Here is a 21,763-nt window from a genome sequence, read left to right as displayed (position 1 = left end):
TAATCTGTTAATTATATTATAGCCTATTATATATTTTGTGTGATCCTATTTATTTTATTCCTTGAAAGCCGCCTTTCAACATTTGGATACGATTGTCGTATTTCTCCCCCTAGCGGCAGTCGCGCAGAACTTTCAAACTGGTCGTGAAGCAACCGTCAACCTCGACTTATCACTATGGCAAAATGGACACTTTTAATGAATACAATGAATGTATGAATATATCCACACAAAACAAATAACCCCCCCAAATAAAAACACAGTATTTTTATGGGGCTAATCAACGTACATAATGATTTAATAATTATAAAATAATTATTTCTGCCATAATTATTATAAACTGCCATTTTACAGAAATAGTGTTTACAGAATAACGTTAAAGTGGAAAAATATTGGTAATTCTGACCTCGCGCTCATAGTTTTGATTAGAATACTAGCAACCGCATAGCAACACCCTAGCAACCATCCCGGGTACCCTAGCAACCGCATACCTGTTAAAATAAACAATGTAATTTTTATGTTTGGTTGACTGCATTTTAGTTTGATGATGAATGGCTGAAATGTCAGGCAAGGGTAGAACTAGGCTAATGTTGTTTGTGTGTCCATGAGGCGCCTGTGCGATCAGATAGATTAAATCAAATAAAGATATAATGAAAATAAATAAAATGCATTAAGAGTATCACAAAAACAAGCGTAGCCTATACTTGTTGCACAGTGGGGTTTTTTTTCCTTTTGTTAATCTGTTAATTATATTATAGCCTATTATATATTTTGTGTGATCCTATTTATTTTATTCCTTGAAAGCCGCCTTTCCACATTTGGATACGATTGTCGTATTTCTCCCCCTAGCGGCAGTCGCGCAGAACTTTCAAACTGGTCGTGAAGCAACCGTCAACCTCGACTTATCACTATGGCAAAATGGACACATTTAATGAATACAATGAATGTATGAATATATCCACACAAAACAAATAACCCCCAAAATAAAAACACAGTATTTTTATGGGGCTAATCAACGTACATAATGATTTAATAATTATAAAATAATTATTTCTGCCATAATTATTATAAACTGCCATTTTACAGAAATAGTGTTTACAGAATAACGTTAAAGTGGAAAAATATTGGTAATTCTGACCTCGCGCTCATAGTTTTGATTAGAATACATCACATCCAGTCGGGTGGTCGCATACGGTCTAGCCGCAGAAGTTCAAATATTTGAACGCATCCGAAGCTCAAATCGGATCCGAATTTTCCGCATACGCATATGATTGAAATTCCACGCAGCTCCCGCACTACTCTCCATTGGAAATGAATGACTTCCGGTCTGTCGTTTGTCGGAGATAGTGGAAAGGCAGTTTCTCTCTCTTTCTCGTGCATGCGCGCTGTTTAGGCATGTTTTGTGCCGTTGATCGTCGTCGTAATCCTTAATAAATAAAACATTTATTCATGCTTGGCTGTCGGCTGTGAATCCAGTGGAGAGAAATCCCCCACCACTAACTGCAAACTGGCATTCAGATCTGCCTCCATTTTGTTTGCAACGCCCCAGCTTCCAACAATCCAATCAATTCCCGAAGGACGAAATCAAATCCCACCCTCTCATTTCAGATGCCGTTTCACTCGGATATACGTCACAGTAGAGAAGAAAAGACAATCGCAACTTCCGTTTCATGGCGACTTTAAGCCGCCTTTCCACTGCACACGACATTGGGACATGACTGTCGCATTTCTCCCCCTAGTGGCAGTCGCACAGTACCTCGGCATATTCACCATGGTAAAATTAATGATTTGAATGATTATTGTATGAATGTATCGTCACAAATGACCCCCAAAATAAAAACATAGTAGGTTTTATGGGGCTAATCATTGTAAATAATGATTTAATAACTAGAAAATACTTATTTCTGCCATAATTATTCTAAAGCACCATTTTACAGAAATAGTGTTTAAAGAATAATGGTAAAGTGAACAAAATATTGGTAATTCTAACCTTACACTCATAGTTTTTAATAGAATACATCACATCTGGTTGGCCGGTCGCATACGGTCTGCCGCAGAAGTTCAAATATTTTAACGCATTCACAGCTCAAATCGGATCCGAAATTTCCGCATACACATATGATTGGAGCTCCCGTACTACTCTCCATTGGAAATGAATGACTTCCGGTCTGTCGCTTGTCGGAGATAGTGGAAAGGAGGCTTTAATTTCTCTTTAAGTTTTTCTCCTTTCACAGAAGCGCTTCAGGTGCATGATGCGACGATTGAATCCTCATGGTCTTGTTTACGCTGCTATTCGAGCATATAAAACTGCAGATGCTCTCACCAACCTGCTGCGTGCTGCCAGTCCTGAGCAAGCTCTGCACTGGTGGTGACATGATTCCGTAGCCGACTCCTCAGGAGGAGACGGTCCTGGCGCTTGCTGGACACTCTGGGACGTCCTGAAGACTTCTACACTGCAGTCAATCCTCTCTCCTTGAAGTTCTTGATGATCCGGTAAATTGTTCTTTCAGGTGCAATATTCTTTGCATGTAAGGCCATTTTGATGCAAAGCAATGATGGCAGCACGTGTTTCTTTGGAGGTAACCATTGCTAAAAAGAACACAATGATTGGAAGCGCTTCTTCCATCCTTTTATAGCAATCCGTCACTAGTACTCATTCACACTTTCACATGTGCTGCTGATATGATTAGTCAATTAATGTTAGCTGGTCATTTTGTGTCAGGACCAAAAAACTGTGAAATTAGTTTTTTTGTGTGTGTGAAAAGTTCATTTTTTGGCCAATGAAGCTTTTAGCAATTATTTAAAATGCATCTAATCACTCTAATATAGAAACAATGTGAATGAACACCACAACAGCTTAAGCAGCAAACTTTGCAAAACACATAATTTATGTCACTGCCAAAACTTTTGGCCATGACTGTACACACATAGGGTTATTTCTGTATATTGTAATCAACATATTTCATGGAAACCTTTGAATAAACTACAACATGCACGTTCTTTTCCCGCTATTCTAATCTGCCCACTCTTGCCATTTGTTACGCTGCATTTTGGTACTTTAATCCATTCATCCTCATTCATGTCCGTAATGACAGCAGATGAGGATAAAAGGATGAATTAGGAAATGCAAGCCAGTAACCTTTCAAACATGAGACTGCTAGAGTGATTTTGTCTGTCTGTGTATTTATGTTCATTTTATTATTATTTTTTAATATTTGTGAAAGAATTAAAATCAGTCTCTTCCTGGCTTCAAAATGTATGCTTGACGCTGACTGAACATGAGCAAATTCAGATTCATACTGTAATATTATTAAGCATGTAAATGTGGTCGAAGTTCTCTTTATGAGAGCAACTTTGAAAAAGACTGAAACTTTCAAACTAAATGTCATGAGTCAGAAGAGGTTATACGCCCTCGCTATGCATTCAAATGAAAATGAATTCGGGCATGCACTGCCTGGTCTCGATGGGAATGTTTGCACAAATGAAAATCATCATGCATCTTTTCTTTTCATGTGAACTTTATTGGAGAATCAAGCTGATAATTTTCTAATGTTCTGATGATTCGCTGTTGTAGTTGAAGTGCACTGTACAGTTCAATGAATCATGTAATGTTTCTTGTGAGTTGTCCATGGTTTGACTTTCAGTAGATCACAATATTTACATAATATTTATTAGATTTTTAGTTTTGTTACACTTTAAGTTGGACTTAAAGGGATCGCTCACCCAAAAATGACAGTGTCATTCCACACCTGTATGACGTTCCTTTCTGCTGTGGAACACAAAAGATATTTTGAAGAACATCGGGGTCCAAACAGCATTGCTTAGAACTGTAGTTTCTTGTTAGTTATTCATTCCATTTGAATACATATGTTTCAATCTATTTATTTTAGAGGGTCAACAATCCGTTTTTGAAGAGTGCACATGTACATAAATGCGCATGTAGTATGACGTATGAGGGAACCTTTGATGAATCGAACATCAAATAAAGCAAAATGACAGGGAACAAAAAACCATTGAAGTAGTCATCAGGTGCCATGTTCATTAGCAGCATCCCAGAGAAATTAAAAGGATTACTTAGCAGATGTTATTACTCCGTCACCTGTGTGTAAAACCTCATTAACGGCAGTCCTGTATTGTTGAACCAATGTGGTACATACGACAGAGGTGCAACCATGTTAATACTGTTTTGGGAAATATTCGTGACTTATGGTTAGTGAATTTGATAATCAGCTTTGCAACACCTTCTGTTAAAATAACTGTGGCCCAAATCAGACTCCGGAATGGACTCTGCACTTCTTATCCCAGTCTTAGGAGTTTAGTCCATTAGTGTTAGCAATCTCTGAGCAGCTAGAGAACAAAACAAGTCCAAAACCTGTCTGCTGCATCAACACCAGAGAGCGAAATCACATCAGTCAGTGTGCAATTGAATTTGAGTGCAATGATTCAGACCTTGTTCACTGCAGGTTATTTGTTAGATTCTCAAATAGATTAGATTTGTTAATGGTCTTTGCATTCTGCGTACTGCCAGTAGAGCAGAAAGTGTTGCAATAGGTTTAACTATGACAAATGATCAGGGAAATGAGGAGGCAATGAAGCTCATCTCATACGATGACAGTTTAACCATTTGTGTGCATCCTAACAAAGAATTTTCTTCATTATTAGCTTTTACTCATAACCAGAACAGATGTTTCACGATCTAAATCAGCAGTTCTGATTAGCTGGTGGGTTGTGACCTTATATTCGGTTGCAGACAGCAGGGAAATAAAACAACACTAAATACAAATAATAATGCAACTAACCACCCTTATGGAAAAGAAGTACATTTTAGCATACTTATATATTTTAAATGAATATATTTAAAAGAGTAGTTCACCAAAATTTGCTGGAAATTGACTTACCATCAGGCAATCCAAGATGTAGAAGAGATTTTCTTCATCAGAAAAGATTTAGAGAAATTTAGCGTTACACCACACACTGATCAATGGATTCCGTCACAATGAAATTCCAAACAGCTGATAAAACATCACAATAATCCACAAGTAATCTACATGACTCCAGTCCATGAATTAACATCTTGTGAAGCAAAAAGCTGCATGTTTGTAAGAAACAATTCCATCATTAAGGCATTTTAATCAAATCTACCACATTTAACCACATCTGATGAAAATACTAGTCCATAATGCATAATATCTCTTCCTCCAGTGAAAAAGGCCATCTGTTGTTGTCTTCTCACATCAAAATACACCGACAGAACGCCGACGTCCTACGTCATCCGCTCTGCTTCCATGTACAACAGTGAGTGCAAGCTAGATTAAATTGATTATTACGTTTTAAATATGGTTATTCTTCCTACAAAAACGCATCCATTCACTACAGGGGGCCTTTGTTCACCCCCCGGAGCCGTGTGAGGCACTTTTTTTTTATCATGGATGCGCTTTATTTCACTTCTTTTGGACTGATACACTGCAATACCCACTGACTGCCATTAAACAGCTTGGAAGGTCAAAGACAATTTTTAATATAACTCCGATTAGATTCGTCTGAAAGAAGGAAGTCATATACACCTAGGATGCCTTGAGGGTAAGTAATTCATGGGCTAATTTTCATTTTTGGGTGAACTAACCCTTTAATCTGGGCATATTTTTCTCCTGATTATATGACTTTTTCACTGGAGAAGGCAACATAGAGGACTCAATTTTTAGACCGAAGAAGCAGTTTGAAGATAAAGACATCTTAAAGATTGATTCGTTTGCTACAAAAACACAGCTGTTCGATTGACTGGAGTTTTTGTGATGTTTTTATCAGCTGTTTGGACTCCTGTTCTTACGCACCCATTCACTGCAAAGGACCCGTTGGTGAATAACAAAATAGGGTAAGGAAAAGGCTGGTTGCATTAAAGTCTTTCCATCCTAAATCAAACTCTACTGTATTTTGGTGAATGTTCATCTGTCACCTGTTAGAAGCAGCCAGATCAGGCAGATGCCAACATGGACAGGTTGCGTGACATGCTGTCATCCACGTAGCCATTTGATGTCCAGTGTAAAGCCAGGGTCCTGAAACGAAACCAGCTGAGAACCACTGATGTCATAAATGATAAATTTGTAGTGGGCAGCAAGGAAGCTGGCATTTCAAATTCTCTTTTCAACCACTATAGTGGTGAAGTTTTACTTCAATGGGCTGGGTTGTTCTGGACTAACACTAACAAATGCTGTTTGCATCAGATAAGGCTGATAAAACAACTACCAAATGATATCTTAGGGGTTTGAATGGGGATCATACATAGAATTCTGGTATTTGCACAGAAGAAAAGGATGTTCTTGGCTGTCAAACCCGCTGATTCTGATCCAGTAACTGCAGAGGCCGAGGGGCTGGATAATGTCCTCACATTTTTTAATACTGCTGCTAATTAAAATTAATCGCTCCCATTATAATCAACGAGTCTGTCTACACTTCAAGAACCCAATGTGGTGCCTCATTCAGTTGGACACATCAGTCACTTTGTTTATTACTTTATACATGTCATATGTTTAAAATGGTCTGCTACAGTATGCATTTATTTTGTTTTATATTTAAATAACTTCTAATGGTTACATTCAAGCCAGCTTGCGATATGCTAAATTAAATTGAATGCTAAAATTAACTAAATATGAGTAAGAATCACATCTATTAATTTATTTAAAAGCCATTATTTAAAATACAGAATAAATCATTTGTTATATAAAGAAGTCATTAATGATATTCGTAAGTTTTCTTACGATATTCGAAAAAGTTTTTCAAAACTATATGTATTTGAAACTGTATTTTTACTTTTCTTTGCGATTTGACTCTTACTGTCAAACAAACCGCAGTAAAGAGATGTTTGCACCTCAGGCTTCCGATTTCAGCCAAATAAAACTGTTATCGATTGTTTTCGAATGTAAATTTTTTTCTAGAAGTAACTCTTTAAATGATGTGACCAATCCCACCATGTTAGTGGTGCAGTATGCGGGAACTACTACATATACATGAATTAATAAATATGCTATTCTAAATTAAGCTATATTGTCATATATCTCAAACAATTATTACGCAACTGGAGACAAAAAGTGGTTTGCATGGTCTTTTCTGTTTGAAGTGAACTAGTGACCTGCCTCTCACTCTCAGTTCATCCTCACAAGCTGTCAGAGAGTGTAAACTGGAGCTGTTCTTGTCAACACACCGTAAACACACACACACACACACACACACGCACACACACAGAGTGTGAGCGGGACGAATTGACATGTTGCTCACGACTCGTGTAGGGAGACTCAGGCTTTCATCCAGCACTGTGCTGTCTGCTGAACTGGTGACGATGAGCAACAAATATGTTTTATTTCAAAATAATTCAGCAGAATGAGACACAAAAGATATACTGTTTACATGTTGCCATGTGATTATAATATAAAAAGAGGCAAACTGAATGAAATGATGTATAGAAAAAAAAATCAGAATGAACTTTGCTGGCTTCTCATGTTTAATATTTACAGTTAGGGGTGTAAGGGAAACGGGTCAATTTAGTTCAAAGGGAATTATTTTTGATTTTATTGGGAATTTGAACAGAATCACTGTTTTACGGCTGATCAACTGAATTGGCCAGCAATTCATTGAACGAGCCGTATAACATCAACTCTGCAATGGATATAAAAATCCAAAATAGTGAAAACACAATTAATCAGCACAGTAACAAGATCGGCAGTTAAGCACAAAGATACTTCTCTTTTCAATATAAATAAGACTTTATTGGACAAATCTAACACATAAACACACGCACTCACACATTCACACAAGTTGCAGGAAGAGAGAAAGTAAGAGAATGAAAATGTGAAATCCCAAGTTTATAGCAATATGTGCAATTGCATAGACCTGAATAACCATCAATCACTTAATTAACCCTCACATTGCGTTCCTCAAAGAGGTTAAAAATGTATATTAAATGCACCAGTTCAGCTAGGATCTGGAGGTACTTTCTTGCTCGTTTAGGGGGTTCCCTTGTTGTCCTTGTTGCAGAAAGGGGTTTCCCAAGGTTGCTGATTGGCTGGAAGTTCAGTAGTCGTTGAAGTGATGTATTGAGAAGCCAATGGTTGGGTGTTGGCTGAAGATGCGGAGTTGTGGGCTGGTTGAAGTTTTGAGGCAGTCACAGACTCGAGGTGAACTCGGAGACACGGCGTTGCGGCAAAACTTAACTCAGAACACGAAACAAGAAAGTAAAGTAAAAGAAAGAAATGAGCAAAGTTCGACAAGACTAGGTGGCATTTCTCCTCATGGTTTTAGAGGAGCTGCTGGCATGTAAGCCAGAGCATGCTGGAACGGCACTCGAAGAATTCATGGGCAAAAATCATGCTAAAAGCCCTAACGCAAAAAGCGATGACTAAAAGCAATGGCCAAAAACCAACAAGGCAAAAAGCACAATTTGATGGTGTCCTGAGTATTTAAACTGGGCTGTTGGACACATCCCAAATGTTGTCTTGACCAGTTAGACACTGTCTTAGCTTTGGGTGTTGCTATGTTTCTCCTCCCAATATATAAATCAACATGTTATCTTATAGTCACATGGTCTGAATTTTCCCTCTCTTGCAGAGTATAATTTGGACATGATTTCTATAACAAGAATATAATACATTTTACAAAGTATTGATTGATAGAAACGTTTAAAGCATGAATTTTCAAACTCATATGTACCCAACATGAATATAAACCTATAAACTATTCAAGTTATACAAAATACATACACAATGAGTTATTAGAACATGATAGTCAAATGTGTGGGCTTTGTGAGGAACAACAAGGTTAAAAGGTCTCATTAGGAATCTCAGTCTGGTTCTTGTCCTGGGTGGGGGAAATCCACCTAATGCAGTCTCTACTAATGATTTTCCTCATGAGATGGTCATGATATGCTGTGTCTTTGGCCATTAATCTGGGGTACTTGCCCCAAATTTGACAAACTCCTTCCTGAGTTGAAACTATCAATAAGTGTTATTTTGTTTTAATGCTGTGAGCTGCTCAAAACTGCTACTCGTGGCGCCAGGGTATTGTGGACAGATTTATGACGTTGTCTTGTTATCCTGGGCCTCTTTGTGGAATTTGGCTCTTTGGGTTGTTCAACACCAATCTGATCGAATCTTAAATTGTCTGATTCACTCTGATACCCTACAGGGGTTTGTTTAGCTGATTTTTGGCCTAAAATAAGGGTGGGCAAAACCTTACATTCTGATGAGCAATTATAATTTTTTTTTTTTTTTGCTGGAAGTAAGGTTGTTACAATATAAAATTTTATTTAATTGAAATTTCTGTATTTTTTTTTTAAATAGGACATATAAATAAAAAAGAACAAAAATACAACATGAGATATACATATTGAAATACCGTAGATGGAAAATATATCTTCCATCTGCACTTGAGCTTTTAACACTAGCACTCTGTATTCTATTTCTCTTACTTCTTTTCTTTTTTATTATTATAAAAATAATAACTTGACCCTCTGACACTAGCTCTATCTATTCTAAATCTTTTCTATCTACTCTTTATTCTTTATATATATATATATATATATATATATATATATGTATATATATATATATATATATATACACACACACACACACAACAAAACAACACAACACAACCTTGCTATCTGTACTGTGTTAGATTGTGTCTGCCAAATGCATAAATGTAAATCTTGTCCACCCCTAGCAAATGTTTATTTCTGACTTATCAAAAAATGGTTTTGTGATTATTAAACAGTTCATGATCCTTGATAGTCCATAGGTACATATGGAAAGTATGACTATGTGAATCCAGAAGCATAAACAAACCAGAAACCAACCTGAATCTTTAGAGCTCTTGTTTTTATGTTTGTGACATGCTGTTTGAACCAGGACTCTGTGGAGAGTCCAAAAATCGTCACACTGGAGAAATCATGTGCACCACAGCAGGTGTCTGCAGCCTCTTTCTCCTCTCAATAAATGGGCCAGGGTGCCGTAGCTCATCCAAGAACAGATTTTCATGTAATGTTAGGCTCTGCAAATACTGACAGAGTCCAGTTCTTGTAAAAACCAGGGGCTCATAATTAAAGATGCGGTAAGTAGGCTGCCACCCTCAACCTAAAACTCCACCCTCCAACAAAATGATTGGCAAAATGAAAAATAGAAAAAAATTACCTAGCTGTTCAACACAGATCAGAATATTTGCTAATAGAACAAAAATTATACAACTGATATGGGCCTTTGCATGTAAATTCATAATTTGACTGCTTTCCAGCGAAAATTATAATTCCTGTTCCATTGCATTCATCACCGAAGAGAACATTGCTCCACTTAGCTTAATCGTTACTTTCAAGGAGAGGAGTTGAAGAGAACACAGTGGCATTTGCTGGTGAATAATATACATCACAACAGCTACAAGGATGCCAAGAACTGTATGATCAACGAATACTCAGCGCTCAGCAGCAGTCTGGGGTCAAGTTCTGTCCACACCCTCTCGACTTTAATGGGCGAGTCTCAAGAGTTTTGAAAGTCAGAGAAAGGTATTGATATTTCAGAAAATTATATGAATATTTCATCGTTTGGAATTATGTAAAAGCTCTCTCTGGCCAAATGTAGACATGTATAGGTCAAGAGAATGAAATGGATAAGAGATAATGGAAAGTCGTCCGTTTATCTCCTAGTCAACATTCTTTGACCTTTCTTTTCTCGCCTAGGGTTATTCCCATATTGATCTTTCCAGATTACCCCAGATTAACGGCTGTTATCAGCTCCCCGTGCTCAATACCATCTAAACTCACTTTCCTCTCTGTTTTTCTTCAGTCCTTAATATTTACCAATGCTCACACGTTCAGTAGCCTCAACCCACCCACTGCACTTCCACCTGACCCACATCACCAGAGACGACAGGTCACCAGATTCTGCTCAGTCTTGTCAAAGTATAAAAATCAATTCAATCTCTTGAGGTTTAGATACCAGTTATTGCATTTGCTTGAGGAGTAATGGATTTGATTTGATTTGATGGAAAGGGGTGTCATGCCCCCTTTTTTAATTCTGAGTGGGCAGTTGTGGTGGTCACGGCTCACTTGGTACAAACATGTAACATTACTCACCCAAGAACATATTTTGTAGTACTATATGTATGAATTTGAAATGTATATTTATATTGAATATACAAATGATAACAAAATAATAATTATTAATATAAGTGATTATGATTTGCTGGTCTCTTAATTTTACTATCAGGTCATTTCGTTCTTTTTTTTTTTATCAGCATTCTGAATATTAAAAAAGAAAAGCTCACCAAGACTGCATTTACATGATCAAATTTACATGATAAAAAATACAGTAAAACAGTAATACTGTGAAATATCATTACTATTTAAAATAATAGTTTTCTATTTAAACATAAATTGTAAGATTTTGAGAAATATTTCTAATAATTTTCAATGTTGAAAAGACTTTTTGCTGCTTAATATTTTTGTTCAGGATTCTTTGATGAATAGAAATGTCAAAAGAACAGTTTTTATTTGAAATAGAAATTGTTTCTTGAGCAGCAAGTCAACATATTAGAAAACAGTTCTTTTGAATTGTAATGATATTTCTAAATATTACTGTTTTACTGTATTTTTTATTTAAAAAGACAGTCTCGGTGACCATAAGACTTCTTTCAAAAACATAAAAGAAAATTGTAGTGTATAATTGCAATAAATTCCATAAAAAGTCTATTGTTTTAAGCAAATATGAATATTACTGAATTATTAGCACACTAACTGAAGTTACCAATCCAAGAAAGTATCTTAGCAAGGCTGTTAGTTGAATAACCCATGTAACACGAGCCAGAAAATTGGTACGGCAGGGGAGGTTTTGCTGGATCGGTGAGTTTTTTTCTTTTTTTTTTTTGCACAAAATTGCAAAGGTCAATGTGGACAGAATTCCTTAGAGAGCTGGTGATGTTCCCAAAATCAGCTGACCAGCTCTCTGTATCTGTGTTTCCTGAGTTTTCTCACTATTATGATTTTGATCATGACACCTGAAGCATTTGTTCCCCCCCAGGGCAACAGAATAACACAGAGAGCAGCATGTACAGTACAGCCAATGCTGAGCAAAAACAAGACCATCAACTCATGCCCATGGAGTCAGACCTGATGGCAATAAGTTACAATTCCTCCTTGGAAACTCAAGATCAAGTGTCCAGCTGCAACAAACCAAAAGATAAGAAAACCTGCAGTTATAATTGTAAGGGTATTGTGACTAAGGGAGAGAGGTTTGTTTCTGGCTACACACCTACAAGCCTTCAAAAAGGAAAAGAAGAATCAACAGAACCAACAGCAACACTTACTGTCAGAACAGGGCTTTAGAGTAAGAAAAATAAATTGACTTTTTGTCATAGTATCTGTTCTTTGATCAGTTCATTTATTTATGTTCTTCAGTGTTATGTTATCAGCTTATCTTTCATTTCTTGTAGTTGATCTAATTTCTTATGGATTATCATTTCTCAAGCATTTTAGCTAAATAATAAACTGATATTCTCATTTGGCCAAAGTAAATTAAAATAGGCCTGTTTATTAAAGGAATAGAGTAATAAACAAGTTATTAGGCCTGTTTATTAAAATATATATATTATAAAAGCTAACAGGCCTGTTTATGAAAGGAATAGTGGAAAAAGCTATATTATGGATAGAGGACATATTTTAGCTGTAAGCAACAATTAGAAGTTAAAAACGTCTTACTGATGGGTTTGTTTCTTACAAACATGCAGCTTTTTACTTTAATAATATGTTAATTGATGCACTGCAGTCGTGATGATTATTGTAATGCTTTTATCAGCTGTTTGGACTCTCATTCTGACGGCAGCCATTCACTGCAGAGGATCCATTGGTGAGCAAGTTATGTAATGCTACATTTCTACAAATCTGTTCTGAAACCAACTCATTTACCTCTGGGATGTCCTGAGAGTGAGTACATTTTTAGGTAAATATTTCTCTAAAGCCGTTTGCTCACAAAACTTTTGCATTCCCCTGAGAAACTTTGCGTGGAATGCAAAACTGGTTATATAAATAATAAGTGGTGGGAGGAAAAATTATATTTCAATGTTTTTGTGATACCAACCTTCAGGGGCTCCATAATACGGGACATAAATGAGATGAGAAGAAAACATTTATTTTAGTGCAACAAATCTTTGGCATTCTCTAAGGAAACTGGTGATGGAAAGATATGAGGTAGATATGAGATAGCAAAACTGTGCAAAGGTTTTTGGGTGAACACAATTCTTTTTGCAAGAGAATGCAAAGTTTCTTTGGGGAACTCAAAAGTGTGAACCCCAAGTCATTGAAATACATTTTTTTCTCCCATCTCATATTTTTTCCATCACCAGGGACTCTGTATAAATGAACATTTGGAGTAGTGCTGAACCCAAAGGTAAACCCAAATTTACTTCTCAATTAATGGTAATGCAACAACTCAGGTTTAATAAACTGACCTTTCTCAGAAATATTCTATAATTTTAGCTTCACTTCCTCTTTCCTGTTTCTTCTTTTCTAGTGAGCAGATTTTCGGTTGTTCTCTGTCAACATGACTCACAGATTGAACTTCTCACATCTGTGCAGATTCAGAACATGCAGCAGAATAGAGGATCAGATGGGTTTTGAAGTGGGTGGGAGAGACCACAGACTGAAATATTAAAACACATAGAGCACACTTTGTTTGTTTATTTTTGTTAGAACATAAAGCACATTTAATGTATTATCACATTCAATATATATCACATTTCTATCAAAATATGCCTTGTATCTTGTAAAATATCACATTTCTCAGGTCACACACTTGCTTTGGAATGCCACAAAAAAAAAAAAATTGTATAGCATACCTATATCAAATACATATCATATATTCATAAATCATATAATATATTCATGGCCCGATTCGCGGCTTGTCATAAACAATTTTTTTGTCCAAAAATATCCTCTATTGTGTGGTGTCATTACGATTATTTATCTGCTCCCGATCGAGACAGAGCATCCCCAAACTGAAATCGTAAATATCAAATATGTTTGATATTTATGACTCTTGATCGGGCTGCCTCTGATGTGATACCTGCGATAGCCAATGAGAGCGAGCAAGCACCAACTACCGGATGTTGCGTGCTTCTATAGCTGAAACTTGGCAGCCACAAACATGCCATGAAAGCAGTCTTTAAGCCTAGTTCTGGCAGTCGCCTGGCTGGTCTTACGGTGACGGTGAGGAATTCCCCTCCGAGGAACCAACCCCCGAGGGCTCCTCCCTCCGCCGGCACTTCACAGCCAGTGGAGCTGCCCAAGGAACGGGCTGGACCCTCCCATGGTGTACCACTCGTATCCTTCGGTGCTCCTCCTGACGATCGGATGCCGATCGCTGCATCGGAGGGTAAGCCAGACCTTTCTGGAGATGATGATCCGGCGGCCAGCAATGCCAGATACGGATCCGAAAATGGTGGCTATGCTTGCCCAGGCCGCCGAGAGGGTTGGGCTCAAGTGGAGGCTTCCACCGCGTCCCGAACCCTTGAGGCTGGACGATTGGTTTCTCAGGGTGGCTCGTGCTGGTTCTCAGGGCCCCACCCTGGTGCCTTTCTTTCCGGAAGTGCATGATGAGCTCATTGGATCGTGGACGGCACCTTTCACTGCCAGAAACCACCCCGGTGGCTCATCCTCCCTCACCATCCTCGACGATGGGGCAACTCGGGGGTATATGGAAGTCCCGCCGGTGGAGCAGTCGGTTGCGATGCAATTGTGTACAAATATCACTGCCACCTGGTGGGGCAAACCGTGTGATGTTCACTATGGTGGTCCAGGAGCACCATCTCTGGCTGTGTCTGGCCGACATGAGGGAGACCGACAAGACTCGGTTCTTAAACGCCCCCATGTCCCAGACCGGCCTTTTCAGCGACGCAGTGGAGAACTTCATCCAGCAGTTCTCCGCCACACAGAAGCAGACCGAGGCCATCAAGCACATCCCTCCCCGGCTGGCGGTCCCGCTCCCGCGCAGCAAATGCAGCAGCCTCCAGCAGCCTCCAGCAAAGCAGCGCAGTGGAGCCGGTCGCAGGGCAGCCACCCCGCCCGTCCATGCCCACGCCAAACCTGGTGGCAAGCGGAAGAGCAAGAGGCCCTAAGACGGGTGACCCAGAGATGGAGGAAGTTGCTCTTCAGGAGATAGTGAACACACCACTCCCTCCCCCGGAGGATGACCGGGCGGAGAATCTTTTGTTTCATTTTTTTCCCGCCACTGACTTCACGGACAGTGGTAACCAAAACCTTTCTTCTATAAAAGCAGTTTCTTCTATCTCTGGGTCCCCAGAGGGGATGGGAAGTTGTGGACAGGCCAGTTTCGGATCACACTCTTCTCTCCTCTCTCACCAGTGAGCAGCAGTGGAAGGTCGAGAGTGCTATCAAATGTACTACTCACGCACCCTCTACCCGAATGCAGGTAAGTGTTAAACATACTCAGACCCCGCTTCAGACCGTCTATGAGACGCCTGTGCCAGGTCCCTGCATTCCTCTTCGCTGCTCCACTGCGGGTACGATGATGGTTCGGTTGGTGCCAGTTGCTCCCCAGTCCATCTAGCTGGCTCCTTCAGACTATCAGACTCAGCTATGCTATTCAGTTTGCCTGGCGTCCTCCAAGTTCAGTGGCGTCCATTTACACGGATACCTCTACCACCAGCTGGGGGGGCCACGTACAACAGGCATGCAGTTTGGACGGGACCCCAACTGCACTGGCACATCAACATATAGTTATTAGCAGTACACTTTGCCTTGAACTGTCTCAGAGGGCGCTTACGAGGCAAGCACGTGCTGGTCCGCACGGACAACACTGCGACCGTTGCGTACATAAACCGCCAAGGTGGTCTACACTCCCGTCACATGTCGCAACTTGCCCGCCACCTCCCCCTCTGGAGTCAGAAGCATCTGAGGTTGCTTTGTGCCATTCACATGCCGGGCCTGCACAACAGTACAGCCGACGAGCTGTGCTCCTCGGGGAATGGAGACTCCATTCTCAGATGGCCCAGCTGATTTGGAGACGTTTCGGAGCTGCTCAGGTAGACATGTTTGCCTCTCCAGAGACCTCCAACTGCCAGTTGTTTTACTCCCTGACCGAGGGAACATTCGGCACGGATGCACTGGCACACAGCTGGCTGTGGGGCCTTCGCAAATATGCGTTTCCCCAGTGAGCCTTTTCGCACAGATGCTGTGCAAGATTAGGGAGGACAAGGAGCAGGTCCTGTTTGTGGTGCCTTATTGGCCCACTCGGACCTGGTTCCCGGAATTAATGCTCCACGTGACAGCCCCTCCCTGGCAGTTTCCTCTGAGGAAGGATCCACTGACTCCGAGACGGAGCACCCTGTGGCACCCCGTGTCCAGACCTCTGGAAACTTCATGTCTGGTCCCTGGATGGGACGCGGAGGTTTTAGGTGACCTATCCCAGGAGGTAGTTGACACCATCACTTCACCTGGTCATCTGGTTCCTTAGGGGGGCGAGAAGGTTAAATCCTCCCCGGCCCCCCTCTATACCCTCTTGGGATCTGTCTCTAGTGCTCAAAGCATTACAGCAGGGCCCATTTGGGGGGGCCAGAAGGTTAAATCCTCCCCGGCCCTCCTCTATACCCTCTTGGGATCTGTCTCTAGTGCTCAAAGCATTACAGCAGGGCCCATTTGAGCCTTTGCAGTCAGTTGAACTGAAGTTTCTATCAATGAAAACTCTACTCCTGCTTGCACTGGCCTCCATCAAGAGGGTAGCAGACCTGCATGCATTTTCGGTCGATGATTTGTGCCTAGAGTTTGGGCCGGCTGACTCCCAGGTAATCCTGAGGCCCCCGGCCCGGCTATGTCCCCACTACTCTCTTCAAGGATCAGGTGGTGAGCCTGCAAGTGCTACCCCGGAGGAGGCAGACCCGGCCCTAGCTTTGCTTTGTCCCGTCTGAGCCTTGATATGGTAGGTAGACCGGTCACAAAGCTTCAGGACCTCAGATCAGCTCTTTGTCTGTTATGCAGGCCGGCAGAAGGGGAAGGCCGTCTTGAAGCAAAGGATGGCCCACTGGATAGTGGATGCCATCACCCTGGCTTATCAGGCACAGGGTGTGCCCTTCAGGTTGTGAGCTCACTCTACTAGAAGTGTTGCATCCTCTTGGGTGCTGGCTCGTGGCGTCTCGCTGACAGATATTTGTAGAGATGTGAGCTGGGCGACCACCAACACGTTCGCTAGATTCTATAGCCTTTGTGTGGAGCCGATATCCTCATGTATTCTCACCTCAAATGGGTAGAAGCACTGAGAGGCCCCAGTTAGTGTAGGCTTGCTAAAACCGCTCCAGAGAGTCCGTACTGTAGACTCTGTCGAGCTCTTTCAACCCCTCCGCAGCCAGACGTGGCAGAACGTCCGGCGCCAGGCCCTCACTCGATGAATCCGTGAGAATCGGTAGAGGGCTGGGTTCCATATGTAGAGACCTAAGCGTATCCCATATGTGTAAAGCCCACTGTATAGCCTCAGAGCCTGTGTTTCCCCGGCAGACTTTCTGCCATTTTCCAAGAGAGTTACAATCCCCTCTAATCTTCCATATGCACCTAAATGGCCATTCATATGTGAAAGTTTTTCCGAAACCTCCTTCGGGAAGGATGGAGCTTCTGCAACGTTCCTGTTCCAAGTGGAACGGGTACGTTTTCCCAGTGTTATCCACTGGCCTTCTTGTTGCGAGCCCCGGCCTACACCAAAATGGGGCGCAGAAGGCTCGCACAACACACTGGAAGGGGCAGCATCCATGGCGCTTTGGTAGGGATCCCAATTCGTCGGTCACCGACGTGACTCAGAGTGACCGACTGAAAGGGAACGTCTCGGTTATGTATGTAACCCTCATTCCCTGAAGGAGCGAACGGAGACGTCACGCCCTGTCGCCACAGCTGCTGTACCACCGCTGAGCGGCCGGGTCACCGGCTTGGCTCCTCAGCGAAAACCTGACTATGCGTTGCACCTAGGGATATGCCGGTATCAAATTTTCATGTTGCGATTAATTGCTAATGCTTTTATCACGGTATATGGTATTATCACGATATTGAAATTTAGTTGCAAAAAAGTGTTGTCATAATACAGTATAACAGGTTTAATAACTATTTTCTTATAACAAAAATAACTGAACATTTAAATACAATAAAGCAATACCCAAAAAATTTATAAAGTTAAACATTTTACACAGATTAATGGGCAAAAGAATTCTAAAGACCAATAGGTACCACTTTACAATCAAAATACTTTCAAACAATATCTAGGGCATGTTGTAGTCCAGATTAAAATGTAAAAAACTTGTAAAATAAATAGCCAATTAAGTCTAAATATTTAAGTACTTGCCATTGTGATGAACACCACTGCGAATACAAAAATCTGGGGCCAGTTGCATAAACTTAGCCACCATGTTAAGACTGTGTCTTAAGAACTAGTTTGACCAACTAGCAGTTGCCAAGGGGCAATCAGTCTTACTTTTCCAATACAATAAGAACAATCTACCTTTTCATAACTGAATTAAAAAAGTTATTATCCGTATTGAAGAGAAAAAAATTAGGTGACTAACTATTTAAGACTAGACTAAACAGTTTATGCAACCGGCCCCTGAATGGCTTTTTAAATAATTTAGAAACAAAAGAAAACAGAAACAAAGCAGCTGCTGCTTTAAATGCTTTTGCATTTTGTGTGTGCAATTCTTGGATTTGTGTGTAAAGTTTTGGAAAAAAGAGGAGGCAAAGTTTTGAAAATGTGTGTAAGCAGTTGAAAAAACTGTAAGAAGTATTTTTGTGATTGTAAGAAATATTACAAAATATTTGTAATCTGTGGGGTTATAATTATAACCAAATTTAAAATCAATAAAGTAATAAAATAACTAAAAATAAGTAAACTAAAACTAAAATGTATAAAAAGTATACAGACATTGAAAAACTGACCAAAAATGACCAAAGCACACAACAAAATCGCTAAAACTTCTATATAAAATTTAAAATATAAACAAACACAAAACAAACACATAATTCAAAATTTTTACAAAAACTATGACAGCATATTTCACCACTATCACCACTATTTTGACCAGTGGTGATACTAAAACACCACTGGTAATGTGAGATTAATAAAGTCAAATATTTTGTAATCCATAACAGCTTGGTGGTTAATATGCAGTTTGAGCACCTATTTATTGAATGTTAATTTAATCTATTTTCCCTTTAAAAGGTGAATAAGTTCATTTAGAATTTTTATTTTATTGTAATTATTTTACGTCAGAATGTGTGGGCTTTGCATAAGTGAATTTATATCTGCGGTTGCATTTGTCATTTTCATTTTGGGAAAGGATTTAAAATAAAACACACATTTAAATTCATTTTTACTGATGACATTTGACATCATGATATTTCAAAATTTAGTTAAGAAGTCATTTCATTTAATAGCACATCTCATGTGGTGCATTTAGGTTTATAGATTTAGTAGAGTTTAGTAGGGTAATCAAAGCCTTTTGTACTACTAAGTGGAGGCACTGGCATTTGTGTGATCTGTTAAAATTGAGGGTGAAATGATTCACAAAGAAAGAACAACACCTCAGGGAAGGGCCAAATTATTTTCATCTAACACTTCCTGCTTATATTCATAAAGTCATCTTCTGTACAAAAGCATACCATTGCAGTTCTCAATACAGATCCTGGAGATCAACCTTCATACTTGACAGAAAAAAGGGTTGCATTAGAATTTTGGTTTGAGTATGGTCGCCTCATTTTTTTTCTTCTAAAAACGTGAAGCATCTTTATTTTAAAATAATTTAACCAATTAATTTAATGTTCATTAATTTTATTTATTAGCTATTAAGCATGCTCCCTGACCCATCCTTAAATTCCATAATAAGAGATTTTCCATCAGAGCGATTCAAGCTTGAAATACCACATTTGTGTTTTTGTAAGTCAGCAGTCAGTGCAATCAGCTTGTTTGCTGCTTTTTGCTTCATTATCTGCGCCAATACATAAAAAAATACAAAATATTGTAATTGTAATAATATTAATTGAATAATTATGCAATTAAATTATAATTGTGATCATAACAGAAAACACATTTTTCTGGTCAATAAAACAGTTTAACCTTCATTTTCCCCACCTTGTTGTGGTGTTTCTGGTCAAAAATTAGCATCTTTCAATTAGCATCTTTCAAGCACATGCACCTCAGTTTTTGAGTTTTTTTATTTTATTATCCACAAATAATGCTTTTTCTTCACTCAAATACTGAGGTGCATATACTAAACCTGTGCTAATAGAAAATAAGTCGTCAAAAAGACTGAATCCATGATTTGGTGCTATTATAGCATAATTAGCTATGTTTCCATCCAAAGATTCGAATTAAACTTATGCGCAAAACTGCAATATCGCATAAAACATATGCAAATAAAGCACCATTTCCATCCAACGAGTCAAAGTGAACAAAAGCGTCACTTCCTGCTAAACTGTGGCACTAAATATCACTAAGAATATAGGAGAAGCCACTGAATGTAATAATTTTCATATATGATATAAACTACTTGCACCTCAGAGCGAGAAGACTTAACACAATAAATGCTGTGAATGCTTTTGGAGGTGGATGCTGCTGTTTGGGAATGCAGTCGTGTAAGACAATTATACAGAACTACTTTGATGACAGACTTTACTCAGGCATTTCAGAATGACCATAACAACCTATAGATGCTGTGAACGAGATCGGTCCGCTGCTAGTCAGGTTATCCCGTCTCATAGCACAAAGTCACATTACTTTTTCAATGCGCATGGCGGAATGTATTCAGTAAATGTGTTTCCATCATAGTTTATATAAAGTTTATCCTACTCAAATGTGCGCAATAGTTTTTTATGCGATATTCCAAAATGCGCATAAAAATAGGTGGATGGAAACACAGCTACTGTCACACCCCTGTTTTGTTGTGTTTTCTCCCTCATGTGCACGTGACCTAGTTTTCCCGTCTGTCTGATTGTGTCATTTGGTTCAGGTGTGTCTTGTTAATCATCTTCATTTGCCTGTGTATTTAGTCCTTCTCGTATCACTTCAGTCTACAGTACACATTCAAGTCAAGATTCAAGTATAACATTCATATGTGTGACTGAGAAACCATCCTCTAGTGGCCAAGGAAATATTTTAATTCCGCTAACCAGGAGGAGGAAGGAGTATGTTTTCTTTTCTGTCATTTTTAAAGTGGTGATTAAAGCAGTATTTTTGGGACAGACAGTTATATTTAATATTTGAGATTCTTTGAAATCTTAAAACAAAAAAAGTGTGCAAATGACTTTAGTTTTCTTTTTTTTGTTTTCTTTTATGTCCCAAGTCCCATCTGGGTCATTCATTAATAAATCCAGGTGTGGCATATCAAGATGCTGATTAGACCGCATGATTATTGCACAGGTGTGCCTTAGGCTGGCCACAATAAAAGGTCACTCACAAACAAATGCATTTCAGCTCAGACTAAAATATAAGTCTGAGCTGTTTTAACTGAAAGAAACTCGCACTGACTGATCTTAAAATATACCAGTACCTCGGTTTTGTCTCAAAATGCACACCAGTAATGTTTTTAATAATGTTTAATAAAAATGTAACTATTGCCTAGTCCTGGCTTAGTCTAAACCAGGGGTGCCCAAACTCGGTCCTGGAGGGCCGGTGTCCTGAAGAGTTTAGCTCCAACCCCAATTAAACACACCTGAACCAGCTAATCAAGCTCTTACTAGGCATACTAG

Source organism: Sinocyclocheilus grahami, unplaced genomic scaffold (genome assembly GCF_001515645.1).
Source record: "Sinocyclocheilus grahami isolate Dianchi unplaced genomic scaffold, SAMN03320097.WGS_v1.1 scaffold172.1, whole genome shotgun sequence".
Lineage (NCBI taxonomy): Eukaryota > Metazoa > Chordata > Actinopteri > Cypriniformes > Cyprinidae > Sinocyclocheilus > Sinocyclocheilus grahami.
The sequence above is the reverse complement of the archived record's forward strand: the minus strand, read 5'-3'. Positions refer to the sequence as shown.